Genomic DNA, 19,104 nt, shown 5'->3' with positions numbered 1-19,104 from the left:
CAGATCATACCAGCAATTGTTACTTCTGCATGGTGCCTCCAGTTGGGAAAGGTGTGTCAAAGAAGAAAAAGTGGACTGTGCATTATCCAAACATTCCATCAGCTATACGCCCAGTACCCCATGGAGAAGGACTGCCAGTTCCTGATGCACCAGAATCATTCTCACTTGAGTCAGATGAGGAAGAGGAAGAGGATGAAACTTCTGGTCCTGAACCATCAATGTCACAGGACCCACATTTTCTCCCATCCTCCTCCTCTGAACCACACCTCATAACACAAGGTGAACTGAATGACCTTGTCCGGGATTTGGAACTACCCAAGAGTAAGGCGGAGCTGTTGGGCCCCAGACTACAGCAGTGGAATCTCCTGGCAGGTGATGTTAGGGTTTCCATGTTCCGTGACCGTCAAAAGGATCTTGTCCCATTCTTCTTCATGGAAGGTGATCTTGTAGCCTGCAACAACATTGATGGTGTAATGGCAGCCCTCAACATTGTTCACGATCCAGATGAGTGGAGACTGTTCATTGATTCATCGAAGACGAGTCTTAAAGCTGTTTTACTGCATAATGGCAATGTTTTGCCATCAATTCCAGATGGTCATGCAGTCCATATGAAGGAAACCTATGACAACATGAAACAACTTTTGAGGTGCATAAACTATGACCAACATCAGTGGCAGCTTTGTGGCGATTTGAAGGTTGTTGCTCTCTTGCTTGGTCTGCAGATTGGATACACAAAGTACCGCTGTTTTCTCTGCGAATGGGGTAGTCGTGCAAGAGATTCCCACTACATCAAGAAAGATTGGCCACTCTGACAGTCATTGGAGCCTGGGAGGAAAAGTGTTCAGCATCCACCACTTGTTGAATCAAGGAAGATTTTGTTACCACCCTTACACATCAAGCTGGGTCTGATGAAGAACTTTGTCAAGGCCATTGACAAAACACAAGCAGCTTTCAAGTACCTCCGTGGAAAATTTCCAAGTTTAAGTGAAGCTAAGATAAAGGAAGGTGTCTTTGTTGGTCCTCAGATTCGTTAACTTCTTTGAGATGATGCATTTGACCATGCACTGCGTGGCAAGGAAAAGACGGCATGGAAAGCCTTCCAGTTAGTGGCAATAAATTTTCTCGGAAACAACAAGGCAGACAACTACAGGTTGTTGGTGGAAAACCTCCTCAAGGCATACAAAAGCCTTGGTTGCAACATGTCACTAAAGATACATTTTTTGCACTCTCATCTAGATTTTTTTCCACCGAAATGCGGAGCAGTGAGCAACGAGCATGGCAAGCGATTTCATCAGGACATTGCAACAATGGAGAAACGCTATCAGGGCAAATGGAGCCCATCAATGCTTGCAGACTATTGCTGGACAGTGACAAGAGATGCTCCATTTAATGAATACAAGAGACAAGCCAAGAAGCGCCGAGTAGACACTGAATAGGACTAAACTATGTACATAATCGTTTTTTGCCTTTTGTTTCATAATAAATTTTAGTTATATAACCCTTTTGCTGATTTTTAAAGTGTTACATAAACAGAACAGGTGAAATATTATCATGTAAAGCAACCATAAACACATGAAAAGACCTAGGTTTACAATTTATGATTAAAACTCTACTATCTACACAATATACATAGACATAGAATGTAAAAACTTAAATATCTTAGAAACAGTAGCCAATCAGTTGTTTTAATTGTCATATTTGAATTCAGCACATCAAAATACATAATAAAAAGCACCTTTTATCTCTGAAGCAGACGACTTCTCATAAATTGTAGACCAGTGTATTCTATGATTACTTTCAATACAGGAGCAATTAGAGGGCCTGCTCATGGTCCCATTGTGCACACATGTAATAGAAAAGCCAGTTCAGCTCCAAAGAGCTTTTTGTGTGATGAGGGAAATAGCAAAAAAACAAACAAATGAAGAGGAGAGATTTGAAAGGACAGGGGAAGCCTTCAGATCAGCTTAAGGAGGTTGGTTCCATAGGTCAGGGGTGCTGTGGGCAGGGGGTGGGAGAGAAAATAAGAAAAAGATGGTTGAGCGTATGGGGCATCAGGCGCCTGAATCTGAAATCAACATACTGAACCTAGCTTTCATATTGGTCTCAATGACTCAATGCCCAACTTAGTCAAAAAGTATTGTCAAATTCTGCCCCCATCTTATATTTACTCCCCTCACCCTATTTAATCAGGCAGTAGATAGAGGAGGGTATAGTACAGCCTCTTATCTATTCACACACACACGCTCTGAGCACTACCATAAACATTGCCTTTTGCCACTGTGGAAAATCCTGATCTCAGGAGGACAGTGAGATAGACAAGCATCAATGTGTAACTAATAATAATACAATACATACTCATGGCTAGAGTGGAACTCTTTAAAACATTCACCACAAGCAGTGTTGCAACTTGCATTATAAAAGAAGAAAGTACCTATCTGGCAAGTGTTCTCCTCCTCTTTACACAGGGAGTGATTGGTATGGCCTCTTCCCTACCCACCCCCTCACCCCCATTCTTTGAATGGTGTATGTGGAGTAGAGCTGGTGAAAAAAATTCAACTACACTTATTTCCAGTCAGAAATGCCTTTTTGTCAAAATATTTTGTGGAAACACAGCAGTTTCAATGAAGTTTCCCTTGGGAAGGTTTCTCAGGTCCAGGATAGAGACCCAGAGACTGAAAATAGCCAATCATATAGTGGTTAGGATATTACTTGGGGACATGAGAAAGCAAATTTGAGAGCCTGCTTCAAATCAGAGACTTGAAGCTGGCTCTCCCACATCCCAGACAAGTTCCCTCCTTAAGGTGTTCTACTTTGTATAAATCATTAAGTGTTCATTTGGCCAGCATAAGACTGCTTAGGGAGATCCAGGTTCAAATCCCTGTTCCAAATCAGGAAGAGGTGAGACAAGAATCTAGTTTCCCCACATTCCAGCCTAGTACCCTAACCACTTGGCTATTCTAGGACAGATGACCTTTTGTGAAAAAATGAGAGCACTTGTTTACATTCTACATCAGACTGAAAAATATCAAAACTTCAACATTTTTCACAAAATGGATTTTTTTTCCCAACCAGCCCTCACGCGGAACACACACTACAGCCATGGAGGCCACTCCAGGCAGTGGACTGAAAGTAGAGTGCTCAGCAGAAGCTATTACTTTGCAGCCTTAGACACGTGAAGGATTCCTCCTTGCACTTCGCCCTCCTCTGTTCTTCCCACTGGCCATGCAAGATAGTCACTCTCAGTGATGGGATGTGGATTTAGTCTTATAAGAAAAGTGAAAGTTTACTAGGATGTATTGAAGCAATTGAGAAATTTACTAAAAAAAGCATTTTTTCAAAGCAAATGAAATCCACCAAGGAGATCTCTCAACCCTAGATTCAGCAATGCACTTAAGCATGTAGAATAACTTTAGGCAATTGAGCATTCCCATTGACTTCAGAGGGATTACTCATGTGCTTAAAGTTATGCACGTGCTTAAGTACCTTAATGAATTGAATCCTGAAGCAGGAAGGAGCATTTAATAGTTTTCCTGTCCTGTGAAAAATTGTGAGCTATTTAAAAAATGTCCAGTCCTGAATCAGGACAAAAGTCAAAGTTTTAAAAAAGTCATAAATTCAAAATAATAATAAAAAATAAACATGAAAATCAGTTCAAGTCATCAGAACTTTTTTTTAGGTTCTCTCTCTCTCTAATTTCATTAAAGTCTAAATTTACTAACATTTCTAAACAATAGGTCATTTTGACTAAAAAAAAACCCTGAAACTTTCCAATTTGAAATTGTTAAAATGGGACGTTAATTTCAAAACTTTTTTTTCCCCAAAAAAATGTTTGAGCTGGGAGTTTCATCAAAACTGCCCCTTCTTTCACACCATTTCAATTTTGGTGAATCAACATTTGCCAGTGGGAAAAAAAAAAAAAGAGTTAATTCAAAATTCCCACCTAGCTCTGTCAGGCCTAACTTTAGACTTTCATTTTTTAAAACCTTGGCCGCTACTCAGATGACAAAACTGGCAAAAATACTTGATCATGCTGCTCTATTTAACAGATGATGACAGGTATTCAAATCTCCATCAGAATTGCAATGACATCATGCACTGTCAGAAATTAATTCTGATAGATTATTCTCCACACTGCAAATGAATGATAACTGAACTCAATTCTTGTTGTAGTAAGATGAAGCCCTGAAACAAACTCTTGTGTCATTGGCCTAGTCTGAAGCCTGAAGCCTGAACCAAAATACTTCCAGGCATTGCTAAGCAAAAGCTGGGCTATGAGCCAGAGGCGGGCCCCACTCACAGAAGTAGCGAGAAGAGGAACTTGTGCCAAGATGACATCAGGACACTCCATAGACATAACAAGGAACAGGCAGGTGCATCTTAAAGACAGGACAGCATGATGGATAGATCTGTATGTCTGGAACAACATGATCAAAGGGGAGACAGCACCTAATGAGCCAAGGGGCTGCACCTCAATACGTCAGGAGGGATGAGTAATCTGTCCTATAACTGTATAAAAGTAGGTCCTGGAGTGCGCATCTTTGTCCAGCCTATGGGGCAGTGGAGTGTCCCACCACTGACTGAGCTGTGTCCATTGCCAGGGGGCACATATTCGTAGTATGTCCTGTAGCGTCTACGGGAAACTATTACTGTGTTTCGTTTGACAATAAACCTGGCTCGGGTTCCTTCGTACCTTACTAGAGTCTGTGGTCTTTGGGGGTTCTCTCAGTGTTTGCTGTGTCAGCTATCTGCGCAGAGCCAGGGCAGCACACAGCAGGAACACGCATGCAGCCGACTGTTATCATCATCGAACAAGAGCAGAGCACCACACCAGTAGCTACTAACAACACTTGTACCCATCAGAATCTATTTTTCTAGTCCTTTTCAGTCAGTCTGTTATTCCTATGAGAATCTAAACTTTCTGAATCAATTTCTCCTGGAACATTCTGATGTTCTATGCATTTTCCAGATTTTAGGAAGGTCTACACACTGCAGACGTGTCTCTGCCATCTCTGCATCTCTGCGTAGTTTAACCACTGCAGAAGAATTGTGTTCCCTCTTCGTTTCAGTAGCCAATGAAGACAACCTTGAAAACCTAATCCTGATAATATAATGAACATAAGCTGATTTCATACTGTCTCTTCTCACTTGTATTGATGAGTTATCATGGAACTGCACATGCATGATTCCTTCAGTAAAGCATGTAGTATAAGTTTGACCTTTTCAGTATTCTGCATTTTAACAGCTTTGTATCAACTAGGAAGGCTGCAAACAAAAGAGGGGGGGGGGAAATGACCTGTGTGCAACACATTATAAGGAGTTATATTCAGTCTTATTAAACATGCAGTGAAGTGACAGCCTCAAAATCCTTTGGGACAAGTTACAGCTCCTATAGGAGGCTCTGTGCTGGAGGAATGAAGGGAGGAGGCAGAGAGAGAATGTTTATTCTCAGAGGCATTGAGATAGTGGCAATGAGGAGCAGATAATGCCTCCAGTGTGCTAGGGAGACTCACTGTGCCTCTAGAACATGCATAATCTGCCTTCCACCGAGCCCAGCCCTACAGCCAGAGATTGGGGTTCATGCACTGTTGGCTATGGGAATACCATGCCCATACATAGCCCATCTAGGATAGTAGGAGCTGCTGGCCTGACTTCCTCCATTGAGCTACCATGGCTATCACAGCCAACCAAGGACTAATTCCTTCTTGAATGTGGTGGCATGTAGTGGAAGGGATCTCTCCAACAGCAAACCCCCATTACAAGTGGCCATGATTCAACCCCTACTATTGAAAGATGGTAAATATGTATATAATGTATGAGCATAGAGCACTAAACATTACTGTCTTGAGGAGGACTGTAGAGGGGCTGAAAAGTAGACAAAGAGCACCTATTCATTTTAATTAACTTCTAGTGGGGTTATATATGTCTCCTTCTACATAGAGAAGAATTAAAGGCAGGAAAACCTAGTGGATATAGCACTGTACTGGGAATGAAGAGACCTGGATTCTATTCCTGGTTCTAGCACTGAACTGCTGGGTGACCTTGGACAAATTGTTTAACGTCCCAGGCCTCAGTTTCCCCTTCTATAAAATGGGGATAATGATACGGACACCCTTTGTAAAGTGCAATATAAGAGTTAGACATTATTATTCTTTCTATTGAATAAGATCCAACAAATGTCTCTTTAAGGTCTCCCAAGTCTAGTTGCAGAAATAGTACTTTGTCTATTTCTCCTATGAGACATAGCCAATTATTAATCAACAAGTGTATATTGTAAGGGCTTCCCAAACATTTCCTAAATCATGTCCTCCACACCATTTCTCTGTTCCATCTCCTCAGCAAACAGGTCAATGTTTTTTCTCCTTATATATTACCATTCGGGTCACACTTTTTGTTAAGGTTACATTTATAAATAGTTTATAAGGCAATGTTTTCATAACTGGTTAATCAATGGTAAGATAGCCCAGCAGATTACCTGAGATTGTAAAGTACTTTCCAGTCCATTAGCAACTAAGGACAATGTGAAACAACCTCTACTTGGGAGAAACAGTTTTAAATCAGCAGGCATGGCTAACTTGCACCCAAGAGTCCTACAAGAGTTGCCTGAGGAGATGTCATGCCTGCCAATGTTCATTTTTAATAAATTTTGGACTACCAGGGAAAATCCTGAAGACTGTAAGAGTGCTAATTTTGTGCTAATACTTAAAAAAGCACAAGTGGGAGGAACCAGGTTCTTTAGGCCAATCAGCCTGACATCAGCCCTGAGCAAACTAATGGAAAAGCTGATACAGAATTAAGTTGATAAAGAATTGAAGGATAATGCTAGTCAATGTGATTTTATGGAATAAAAAATTCTTGTAAAGCAAACCTGATTTTATTCTTTGAGGAGATTACAAGTTTGGTTGATAAAGGTAACTTCTTAGATGTAATATACTTAGACTTTGTAAGGCATTTGATTTAATACCACACAACACTCTGATTTAAAAAAATTAATGTTATACAATATCAATAAAGCACATGAAGATTAAGAACTGGATACGTGACAAATAAAAAAATAGTTGTCACTGAGGAAGCATTATCAAATGGGAATGTTTCTAGTGGGGTTCTGTAAGGATCAGTACCAGTACTGAAAAATTCAAAAATTTTCATTACTGATTGAGAAACAAATTTTAAAAAATGCATTGCAGATTAAATTAGCTGATGATACAAAGATTGGTGGAATAGTAGATAATGGTAAGGACAGAGCATCACACAGAGTGATCTGCATCACTTGGTTAGTTGGGCCCATTTAATAAAATGTGTTTTAATAAAGCCATATGAAATGTTTTACATCTAGGAACAGGGAATTCAGGGTATACCTAGAGGTCATAGTGGAAAAGCAACTGAATATGAGCTCCCAGTGCAGGGCTGCAGCCAAAATGAGCTATTGTGACCCTTAAATGTAGAAATGGGTGTAGTGAGTAGGAGTACAGAGGTGATTCTATCTCCAGCTGAGAGGGAAACAGTTTTCCTCTCCCACAAAAATTTTCAAGAGTTCCCCCCCCCCCCAAAAAAAAAGATTCAAAAAGTCAACATCTTGAAATTTTTGCAAATAAAAACACCTAATATAGATCTATATTTTGGTTTGAGTCAATCAAAACTGTTTTCATTTTGAAATTTAAATTAGTTAGACTAAAAAGGTTTAAAAAAAGAAAATTGATGAAAATCAAAAGTCATTTCAAACCAGAATTTACATTTTGAAAAAATTCAAAATGAAATGTTTTGACAAATCCATCTTTTTTTAAAAAAATTGCATTGGGCGATTCATTGAAAGTGCCCATGTTTCTTAAACAGTTTTTGTTTAGACAAATCAGCATTTTTTGATTATTTGGAGAGAGCAAAGCATAGCTGACTGAGCTGACAAAATCCTCAACTGAACACAAAATATCATTTGATTTAAGCCCAGATTTTCAAAGGGGCCAAACCACCACTGAAATTCAAGGAGATTGGTACCTAACTCCCTTAGTTCATTTGAAACCTTAGCAACTTCAGTGGAGTTATGCTGATTTATACCAGCTAAAGATCTAGCCTCCTAATAATATAAAGGCTTGTCTACACTTAAAACTCTGCAACTGAGCGGCTGTAACACTTCAGTGTAGACACTGCCTATGCTGACGAGAGGGGTTTCCCCATCAGCATAGGTGATTCACCTCCCCAAGAAGCGGTAGCTACCTACAACTGTCTATATGGGGACTTTGGTGTAGTTAAGCTGACCTCTTGGGGTGTGGATTTTTCATACCTGAGTGATATAGTTATGACAAACTAAATTTTCTACTGTAGACCAGGCCTTACTTGGCATTTTACACTCTAAATTTGTTCTTGTTTTCCTCCCCATGAACAAAACCATAACTAGTTTTGTTTGTTTGTTTGATTTAATAACAGTCCTTGACAAACCCACTCAAAGATTCCTTGATTTAATCTAGAGTTTCATGCTGATTTTTTGTTTCCTTTAGTCTGACTATTCTATCTATAATTTCAATCCTAGGTAATTATTTTCTGGTGTTAAACTTATGGCTTATCTACCTGGACATTTAGAATATGTCTAGACAACAGTGGCGGCAGCTTGCCGTAGCTGCCAGAGTACAAACCCACTCAGACCTCTTGGATATGTACATGGGCAGCTAACCTGAGCCACCCCTCCCCCCTCAGTTACCCTGGCTGTGCTGTTATTTTTAGTGCAAAGCTACTATTTTTTGAGCACAGCTATTGTGCGTCTGTCTACCTGTGCTGGGAAGCACATTCCCAGATGCAGCATCGACATTCCCTTTGTCCACAGCAAGCTGAAGTGCCTATCCTGCACTAGCCTGATGAACATTAATTGTCCATGTATATGCTGCTGCCACGTACTCACAGTCCCTCAGCATGCTCTAATCTACTCCTATTTCGAAGCAGGGTAGATCAAAGGGCACTAGCGAATTATGAGTGCAAAGCAGCAGTGTCCAGACAGATGCCTGGTGCATGGCATCTTAGTTTAGGGTAGACTTTACACCCCAGTGTTAAGAGTAGAAGGCTGGAATGCCATTGCCATGGTAACGCTGTCAAGGCTTCTAAGCTGTTACAGCTGCTCAGTTCTCCTGTTCTTGGAGCTCCAGTGTTATCAGACAGTGCAGCCTGCTAATTCAGCAAACCTCTTTCACTCATACAGAAAGACCACAGGCATTGTTTGGTGACAAAGGCACTCAGCCAGGTTCATTGCCCTTTCGGCACAGCCCTAGTATCCCAAAGGAGCTACAGGTACACTAACAGCTGAGTGTCCTGTGGCAAGGAACGGCTCAGTCAGCAGCAGGCATTTCTGCTGTCGCCTCAGCCACACAAAGGGTTAAGGCACGGTACCCTGACACGTATAAACTGAGACAAACAACTTACGTACCGTCTTATGCCTTTCATGACATCTGCTCATTACATCTCCTTGTACCTTGTTCCTGTTCTCTTGAGCAAAACATGCCTTTTTGTCACTTGTGTCAATCCTTCTTATCTTGTACTAGGTTAGGGGGTACCTGTGCTAGCCTTCTGGGCTGTTTACATACATACCCAGAACGTGGTATGTCTTAGGAGTGCTTGTGTTTTAGCAATGCTAGCACTATCCTTGCCAAGTTCATGCACTGGACAGTGAACTTTTAAGCATCTGTTTTAATACATGGCCTGATTTTGGTTCACAGCCTCTGGTTCAGTCTTCAGGTCTTGTACTAGGTCCAGTGCTCCAGGCTCTCTTTACTACATCCAGCTTGCACGGACTAAGTGTGAGATACCACACACCACACCTTCATATTTTCAGATATAAGGTGGTATACATTGCAAAATTATCTGCAAACATATGTGCAGTTCTATTAAGTACCTACCCATTCATGGTTGTTATTTTCTATGTCATTATCAGTGATCTCTGGACACAAAAGACCACATTTTCAATAGAGCTGGTCAAATTAATGGTTGGAAATTTTTCACCAACTTTTTTCTGTTTACAAAATATTTTCAAACAGATCCTAACTTCTACTAATGTATTCCCTCATATTCATCCATTCACGTTAAGTATTCATTACACAAATAAATTTCATCTTTATGGATTATTTGCAAACTGTTCACTTCAGTTATTGTTTTTTGTCTTTTGTGGTGTGAGATTGGGCATCTAAACTCACATGATTTTTGTCGCTATTCATTGACTGAGAGTGGAGTTTTCCAAAGCACTCAGCGATTGCCTAACTCTGCTCCCCTTAAAAACAGCTGCGTCATTGAGAATAGAATTATGTCAGTGCTCAGCTCTTTTGAAAATCCTACTCAGAGGGACAAAGGCCCAATTTTTAAAAAGATATTTAGATGTTGCAACACTGAGCACAGTAACATCTATCTGATTTAAGAGCCTAAATCTCATTTTCAAAAGGGATTTGGGCTCTTGAATTCCAAAATACATTCTGAAAATGAGATTTAGGCTCCTAAAGCAGATAGATGTTGCTGCACTCAACACTGCAACACCTAATCGTTAAAAATCTGGGTCTAAAAGCAAAACAACAAATGTTCTGGTAAGTGACACACTCTCTGGTTCATATTTCTGGATAAAAATCTTGTCTACAAAAAAAATCTGTGAGAATTTCAGGACTCAGGAACACACTGACCAGTAGAGCAGATTGAAATACTTTTGTCAAAACAGTTTTCCATTGAAAAATGTGGTTTCAACTGAACCTCTTTTTGTAAAATTGTAGCATTTTTTACAAAATTTTATTTAGAAAAAAAACTTTTAAAAATTGTTTTAAAATGCCATAGTCTAATTTTGAAATTTTCACAATGGAAAGTTGCACTTTTTTTATTTCAAAATGATTTTGGGTTTTGAATTTACTTTATTTTCTATAAAGTTTTTTTTAAAATGCTTGAAATCAACTTGAAATGTTGTAATTGACTCAAATGAAAAGGTGTTCAGAATTTTGTTTCATGAAAATGTTCAGCATCTTGACTTCTTGGCCGTATTCAGAACATTTAAAAAAACATCTCAAACTTTTTTGCAGGACAGAAAATTTTCTGGTCAGTTTTAATCACCAGCAAAATAACAGTCCTGGGACTACTCATAAACAATGAATAATATGACCCACACACCAAACTTACAAATCCCTTTTTTTTCTGCAACCAGTGCTATTTATTAAGCAGCTTCCTGTCTTAAGACTGCTCCAAAGTGTCTCTGAATGCAGTGAATACAGATCTGCTCCAATCACAGCTGTTAAGTAATCAGTTCAACAGTCCCTTGAGTGGACAGAACATGTTTCACTGCACGGAATAATTGGCATACAATATAGCCATCAGATGAGGAAAAAAACCAAAACCAAATGCATGCAAAATTAGATCTATCCAGTAGGTGGCACTTGATGTACATAATAAAATAGTGAATGGAAAATAACAGCATTTATTATATAGTGCAATCATTCTTAAGCCAAGGTACTAAATAAAATGAAAACATACAAACATCTGGTCCCTTGAGTGATTTAAAAGATAACAGTCTCCTACAATGGTACAAATAAAAGAAGATGTATTCATAAAAATATATACTAGTTTACAAAGATATTTCCCAGAGGATAAATACCCCTTGACAAGACCAATGTACAATGTCAGCTGTTATGAAATGGAAGTGGGACTAAAGTATATTTTGCTCGCCTGCAGAGTTTAATATGTATCAGTAAGAAAACTCATTATCTAGATTCACTGATTTTCAGCATCCAGGGGGATTTCAGAACAGATTCAGAGATTTAACTACTGACAAGCCACAGGAGAGTAAATCCTGAGCTATTCAGTCCTAACCTACACTGGGAAAATTTACAAAAAGATCCCCACCAGTGCTAATACCAGTGCTACAGGTGGAAGCCCTAATGTAGATAAGGCTCCTGCAGCTGGATCCATTATCACCACCATACTAATTATGCCTGCTTTTCAGAGTTAAACACACTGAAAACTGCCAGAGCCTTGTAATTATTGAGACTGCCAATGGACCTCTCTACTGTGAGGAGTGACAGGGACTATTGCAATCTCATAGAAGTCTAAAGGAACGATTCCTTCCTCAGCCATTTCCTGTGCAGGGCCTCTGCAGCAGACATGGACCAGTGGGAAGGATTTAGTCCTACCAGATCAATTCAGGTACCTTAATACACTTCAGAAAAAGCCATGCCCCCCAGTGGAGAAGGGGGAGAAAAGTCTAATCCCCATTTCTAGTTGACCTCTACTATATATCCATTGTCATCATCTGGGAAGTAGTTTCATCTGCAATGTCATCTTAAGACCTGATTCCCCTTCCCTTTTACATATCTGTACATTACCTTATTTTTAAAATATCATTCAGATTCTAAGTCCCCTGATTCAAGTCACTGTTATAGTATACTGCTCTCTTTTGGTTTTATTTCATTTAGTGAGCTCTCTCTCTTTTACCCATCAAAGGGTGCCCAATAGACATTAAGCGACAAGCCCATTAAACCTAGCTGGCTGTGCTGTGGCAAAGAACCATCAAGATCAGTATTACAGACACACTACAAATACATGCTGAGGCTCACCAGTTTTTAGAGCTGCCAGGCATATGACAGGACCAAGGCCTGTACCGCTGGAGGGAAATTTCACAGCAGGTCCAGGTTAAGCAAAGCCCTCTTTGAGATTTCCAATTTACTTACAGGGCTCTTGTGTATACATAAAGCTCACACACAAAAGTATCAGTCTCTGTCCACATTCTCTAGGTGCAGTTTAAATCCATACACACCCTATAAACTCTGGAAAATATTCTTCTTCTTCATAGTGCTAATAGCTACCAGCTGGTGGGTCTTAGAGCTAAAGACAATCACAGACCTCATTAAAGCCAAGGGGCGCAAAGGATCTTCCTTCTGGCTCCACAGTTAGAGTTGCCAACACTGAATTTAAAAAATAAGGGACTGTTTTCTTAGTACCTTTGCCCCACCCATTCTCCTGGCATCATTATTTGTATAATAATAATGATAATGAATAATAATAAGTAGCACTCACCGACATTCACCAGACATATTCTTTGCTGCATTTTGCAGCATTTGGCAACTCCTGATCTTATTGTACAGAGAAGACAAAATAAGGGATGTCCCTTGTAATAAGGGACTGTTGGCAGCCGTAAGTGCCAAGCTCACTAGAGTGGTACACTTGAATATTTCTGAGCAAGGAAGCTGCTTGCTGTGCTATGTTCAGGGAAACAAGACTTTGTGTACATTTCTTTTGTAAATAAACACAATTACACCCCGAACATCACTGATTTCTCACCTGGACACAAACAACCCTGTAAGGCCTGAATTTTGGCTAACAGCTCAGGCCAAAAGGGCAACAATATAAAGGAAGGCAAATAATTCTAGAGCTTCCTGCCCTGGTTTCCCTTTCCCTGAAAGGAGCTCAACCTCATTTATGTCTAACAAGGCTGTACGGTACCTAATTATTTCTTGCTGGGAATGCCTTACTTTGAAATTACCCTGCTAGGATTTAACTCCAGAGGCTTCACGCCATTGGCTGGCTTGGTAGGGACTTCCCCTTATGCCAGCTCTTGCAGTTGTATTGTAAGTCTCGGAATATTTGGTGTTTCTCTTAAAGCCCCTGCTCCAGGAATCCAGTTGACTACATGAGAATCTCAGCTTTCATTTGAAAAATAAGGAAGTTTCTAGCCCTCACAGTTATGGAGAAAAACTCAAAAACATGACCAGAATGAATGTACCCTAAAGGCTTGAAAATTAGAAGGCATACAACAAGAACCCAACATTTTTAATGTATTATTCTTAATAACTAATCATTAATTAAAATCTTATTTTTTAGCGAAGTCTCATGATTTTAGAGTAGGATGAATCATGATTTTTTGATTGTTTGGGGATGGAAACACTGCTTATGGACACCATTGGAAGAGCGTGTGTCATGACTGTGAGCTCCCTCTAGGGGGCACTGAAAAATCTGTGCACCCCAAAAGGAAGGTTCATGTTCTGAGGAATGATTGAAGGTATGTTCACTTCCTTGCTGGGGATTTGTTTGTTAGCTCCAGTATAGAAGGTAGCTGAGAGTACTCCAGTTTGCAGAGCACAGTACTGCACAGCCCTCTTCCAAGAAAATCTGTGAAAGAAAATGTCGCATTAGTTTTTTAATAGTTTCTTAGAACAGGGGTTGGCAACCTCTCAGAAGTGGTGTGCCGAGTCTTCATTTATTCACTCTAATTTAAGGTTTCGCGTGCAAGTAATACATTTTAATGTTTTTAGAAGGTCTCTTTCTATAAGTCTATAATAGATAACTAAACTATTGTTGTATGTAAAGTAAATAAGGTTTTTAAAATGTTTAAGAAGCTTCATTTAAAATTAAATTAAAATGCAGAGCCCCCTGGACCGGTGGCCAGGACCCGGGCAGTGTGAGTGCCACTGAAAATCAGCTTGCGTGCCACCTTTTGCACACGTGCCATAGGTTGCCTACGCCTGTCTTAAAAACTTGAGGGTGACTCCCCAGAGGCACTATAAAAGAGGAATGACAATGATACAGATTTTATAACTGTGATTAAGATGGTTAGCAAATGACTGAAAGGTAGAGTAAAAACCTAGAGCCTGATTCATCACTGTGGTTTTACTCCAGTGTAATGCCACTGGAACCAGTGGCGTTACACTGGAGCAACACAAAAGGGAACCAAGTCAACAGAACACCATATAAGAGGCACAGATGGCCTATGCAAAAGTCCAAGTAAAAAAGATTGGATAAAATCTTCATGGCTGAACAGAGATGAGCATAAGTTTATTAGGGCTTTAAAAAGGATCTTTTAGAAAAAGGAAAAGCCAGATGAATAACACACATAGACTGGACCATAAAAAGTGACAAGCAAGGCGTTAGCTGAACATGAAGTGGACAAAGAGGAGGAAGAGAAGAACAACAAGAGAGAACAAGATCTGGGTACAGTTGTTACCCTTAAAAGCTGCCAATTTTGCCTTAGACAATACATCTATTTATGCAACTGTGTACAGTTAACCTTTAGATCAAAGATGTGAGATACTGCAGGAAACTCATAATATTTTGTGCATTGTCTTCATCTTAACTATCTCTGTTATAATGGCGGACTGGTTAATTGCCTTATGTGAATGAGTGTAACTCATTTACGTGTGTATGCCTAGGAAACAGAAGATTAGCTTCAAAGCAATGGTCCACAGTGCCTATTCTTACTTGGGGGAAGGACCTGCTGTGACAGCGGAAGGTCCTGCTGTGACAATTTCTGCGAGGAGACTTGTCAGCCTGCTAGAAGAACTATAAAAGAGAAGCCTGGGCCTGATCTTGCTACCTCTAGTCTGCTTTAACTTTGAACAGAGAAAATTTAAGTCATAAAATGGAGATTTTCCAAATAATTGTTTTGAATACCCTGGAAAGTGTATGGAATGACTCTAACAGACTTTACATCTAAGCTGCCTTTAAATTCTAACCTGTTGGGATGATTCCAGAGAGATTTTTACAAGCCAGCAGTTTATTCCATCACTGCTGTGATCCTGAACTATGAACACTGGAAGTCACTTGTATGTATATTGATCTTTTAACCATTTGTAACTCTCTTATTTCTTTTTCCTTTTATTATGAAACATTTATAGTTACTAAAGGATTGGCATCAGTGTGATTATTGGGTAAGATCTGAGACTCATATTGACCTGGGGATAAGTGTCTGGTCCTTTGGGATTGGTGAACGTCACATATGGTGAATCAAGTTTTCTGTAATCCCTCACTATATTGGACTTGGCAGTCTAGATGGGCACCAAGGGCCGGAATGCTTAAAGGGGACTATCTTTGGTTTCTTGTTAACCAATGTGGTACTGCAAAAGCTATTTTATTATTGGCTTGGTGCATCTAATTATAGAATAAAACACCAGTTTGGAGGATTGCCTGCCCTATTTCTTGCTGTCAGCCATGAGTGGGGCACTCATTGTGCCCCAGACAGACACCATGGTCACAACAAAACTATTGTGTGCCACAGGCAAAGAATAGGAGGGACAGAGATGCAGCAGGGCTCGAGGCCCCCACCGAAGTATACAAGGCAAATCAGTGACAAAGTCAAGGCTTGATTCTGGCTCAGGCCCATCTCTTTTTATTAGTGTCTCCACTACAGCTGATCAAAGGTTTTCCCTCAAACTTGTTTTTCAATGAACAAATGGGATTTTCAACTAAATTAATTTTTTCATGAAATGTGTCTGCTTGCCACAGAAAAAAATAGGCAAGAACTGATATGCTGCTGCACAGCTTCATGGCCATTGTAGTTTGGTTGCCTCATGTCTCCATCCTTTTCTAGGGACTGGGCTCCCCAGCTGGACTACATCTTCCATGATGTACCATGTTTATCGACTCCCATGCTGCACCACCTCCTCTAGCGAAAGATGTAATTCAATCAGCGAGCCCAGTCTGCAGAGGAGAATGGGAGCACGAGGTACTATGGCACGCTACAAGCCCCAGGAGACATTGCAGCTGCATTTCCAATCAAAATGCTTTGGTTATTCGCCAAAATATTTTGGTGTTTTGAAATTTTTGATGAAACAATCAACATTTTCTATGGATAAGTCCCTTGTTTTTCAACCAGCTCTAGTCCCCACCCTATTACTGGACATGATCCAAAGCCTTGTATGTCTTCAGCTGCTGTAATCTGTCATGTCAAAGGTGCTATGACAATTTACACCAGCTGAGTTTCTTCCCCATCTTGTGGAGACCCTTTTGAAGGTGTGCTGTGGAGCACAGATATACCACCTAGTTATCTAGATTTTTACTCACCATCCTTAATCATGGCAATCTGAGCACTTTGCACAGTTATTTATGAAAGTGAACACACAAAGTTCTCTATTTAGCTTTTGCCATACCCCAGTCAGTGGGAATTTTTGGTTGGATGGTTGTGTTTTGTGTATAGGTGGTACAGTTGTGCTTGCCTTGCTTAAAGGATTGGCTTTTACATTTCATCCTTTCAAGGCTGACTCCCCACTCTGGCACTTCAAGTGCAGAAGGTGGGGGCTCGCAAGGACTCTAAAAATTAATACTTGCCACTCTAGGCTTGTATTAAACTCCCAAGGTTGCAGCGTTTTCTGACCTTGGATTGGTAAATGCTGCCACCACCCAAGTGCAAAACCCCTCTGAGAACCCAGGAAGGTGCATTTGAGAATTCCTTCATGTGGGGTACACTCAAGCCTGTTCACATCCCTGTCCCGGGGAAGAGCTGAGAAAGAAAACAAAAGAAATCTGCTGTTGCCACCAGCTAATTAAACAACATGTGCACAAACCTCTTAGGACACAAAAATCCAATTCTGTTCTTAAAAAAAGATAAATTTTATTATAAAAACAAAAGGAAGAAAATACATTTGGGAACTTAAGCTATTGCTAGATTTAAAGAGAGAAGCTACAACAATTAAGCATCAAGAATAGTTCCTTGAGGTCCAGCTTAAAGGTTACAAGCAAAACAAAAGCACCTGGGGTTAGCACAGAGGAGTCCACAAGCCATAAAGTAGTAAAAGGAGATAAACCTGATCGCATCTTCCTAAACATTTCCTGATCTACTTATATATCTAGGATTTCAAATGAGTAGTTTCTAGGTATGATACCGATGATTTTTCATACCTGGCCCCAAGCTTCTTACAGCATAGATGCTGCCCTGTCTGCCTCTCCCTGAGAACAGACAGACAGACAAAAGGGGAGTCTTGTTTCAATTTTAAAAAGTTCTAGCCTCCCCATTGGCTCTTTCGGCCAGGCACCCACTCACTTCCTTTTACCTATGCATAGCAGTGACTTTTAACCCTTTTACAGGTAAAGCAAGTAGAAAACAGCTACTAAAAGGGATTTTATAGCTAACTGGCTGGCTGGGTCCCAGGGGCGGCTCCAAGCCCCAGCACGCCAAGTGCGTGCTTGGGGCGGCAAGCTGCAGGGGGCGCTCTGCCGGTTGCTGCGAGGGCGGCAGGCAGGCTGCCTTCGGCGGCTTGCCTGTGGAGGGTCCGCTGGTCCCACGGCTTCAGCAGACCTCCCGCAGGCGTGGGACCAGCAGGCCAAAGCCGCGGGACCAGCGGACCTCTGCAGGCAAGCCACCGAAGGCAGCCTGCCTGCCATGCTTGGAGCAGCAAAATGCCTAGAGCCGCCCCTGCTGGGTCCATAAAAGGGAGCTAGCCCCACCCCACACACCACAGCTTCATTTATCACACATCCTGACCGCACTGATGTTCAAGGTCATTCCAACCTCATTCAGAAGCCAGTGCCACAATTGTGGGCTAGTTTCAAGGAATTCCCTTCCCCTCTGCTCATGAGTCTCAGCTGTGACTACGATAGTTCAGTCATTCCAATAGAACGTAAAGGTCATGATCACACACAGTGAGATGATCCCTTAGTGTATGTCTACACAGCCCATAGCAGCAAGCTTCCCACCCCAGATTGACAGATTTGGGCTTGCAGGGATTGTGCAACTATGCTAAAAAGAGCTATGTAGACATTTCAGCTCAGGCTTTGAAGCTAAGGAGTGGGGAGGGCTTCAGAGCCCAAGCCTCAACTTAAAATTGCTGTTACACTACCGTGCTGTAGCAGCATGGACCCCTGCTCCTGCCCTGAAGGGTTAAAAACAGCCCTGGGACGGGCTGTGGATGGAGAAAGCAGCTTTTACGCTGGGCTGATTGGGGGAAGTGGCTGCAGCTGGGGCCACACCCCAAACAGACCCAGCTGGCCCTATAAAGGCAGAGAAGCCAGGGGCAGATAGGGATTCTCCCTCTGCCTGTAGAGGGAGAAGGGCCTGGCTGCTGGGAGCTCAAGACAAGGTACCTGAGGGGAGCAGGGCTGGGGAAAGGTAGAGGAGCTGGGGAGCTCCAACCTGGAAAGCCCCAGGCTGTGGCCTAGCACAAGGCCAGCAGGTACTGGGGACTGCAGGGGGCAGCCCAGGGGTAGGCAAAGGCAGCAGGTCCAAACCCCTTTGCCTATGATGAGTGGCTGATCCTGCAGTCTGCCCAGTGAATGGGGGCTAGATGGAGACTAGGCAGTAGCTAAAACTGAGGCAAAGTGGGGATAGTGGGTTGGGGGTTCCCCAGGGGGGGAGACCCAGATTGGTGGGGTACTGCCAGGGGGCAGCACCCCAGT

Source organism: Mauremys reevesii, linkage group 1, assembly GCF_016161935.1.
Source record: "Mauremys reevesii isolate NIE-2019 linkage group 1, ASM1616193v1, whole genome shotgun sequence".
In the NCBI taxonomy this organism is placed as follows: domain Eukaryota; kingdom Metazoa; phylum Chordata; order Testudines; family Geoemydidae; genus Mauremys; species Mauremys reevesii.
The sequence above is the reverse complement of the archived record's forward strand: the minus strand, read 5'-3'. Positions refer to the sequence as shown.